We start from the raw sequence: 890 nt of genomic DNA on the forward strand, positions 1-890 counted from the left end.
CTCCTCCATTCTCCTCTCGGGATCTTGGGCACGCACGCACACGCACCCGGCGTGAGTTTTAAGCCACCGGGTCTGGGACGCGAACCGCAGTCGACTACGTGGGAGTCCAGCGACATAGCCATTACGCTAACTGCTGGTTCCCTTGCTTGACTTCTTTGATGTCCTGAACTTTCTGTAGATTTTTTTTAATCTGTTCATAATAAATTTAACTTGACGTTTCTGTTTGATCTCTTCATCTCTTCATTGCATCATTAGTTTTATTCCACAGCTCTTGCTGGTATTTGATGGGTTCATTTCTACGTTTTTCAAATTCAAATGAATTATCCACTGTAAGCCCTTTACCAGCTGCTTTCCAGAATGCCTTAGTCCACCTGACCTTGCGAGGATTTCGCTTCTTTTTAAAGTTTTTATGACATTTGGATTTACAGAATCTGAACACCTTGCAGTCATTGCGGATGAACATCATGCTGTGGCCGGGATAGATGGACCCTGAGCAGAAATAACACTTCTCGATACACATGTTAGACCCTCGTGTGGAGCCACGGACCACACGCCAGGCATGGGCCTTTCACTACTTTTTAATATAGTGCTGAAAGTCTTAACTAATGCAATCAGAAAAGAGAATAATATAAAAGCCATTCTAATAGGAAAAGAAGAGTTGAAAATATCTTTATTCGCAGGTGACATGATGGTATACTTAGAAGAACTAAAGGTCTCCATGAAAAAAACTTCTTCAAGTAATTAGTGAATACAGTAAAGAGGCAGGATACAAAATCAACATCCAAAAAACTACAGCATTTCTATATATGAACAAGTTGAATGACGTAGAGGTGGAAAAAAAAAATCCCCTTTAACATAACCAAGAAATGTATAAGATACTTAGGGATAAA

At 40.1% G+C, this 890-nt stretch overlaps 1 pseudogene; it reads right to left on the reverse strand.

Moving 5' to 3' along the window:
- Positions 1-520, reverse strand: part of LOC102493695 (putative ribosome biogenesis protein RLP24) — a 771-nt pseudogene extending 251 nt beyond the window's left edge.
- Between the last annotated feature and the right edge of the window lie 370 nt (positions 521-890).

Source organism: Tupaia chinensis, unplaced genomic scaffold (assembly GCF_000334495.1).
Source record: "Tupaia chinensis unplaced genomic scaffold, TupChi_1.0 Scaffold149638_1, whole genome shotgun sequence".
NCBI lineage: Eukaryota > Metazoa > Chordata > Mammalia > Scandentia > Tupaiidae > Tupaia > Tupaia belangeri.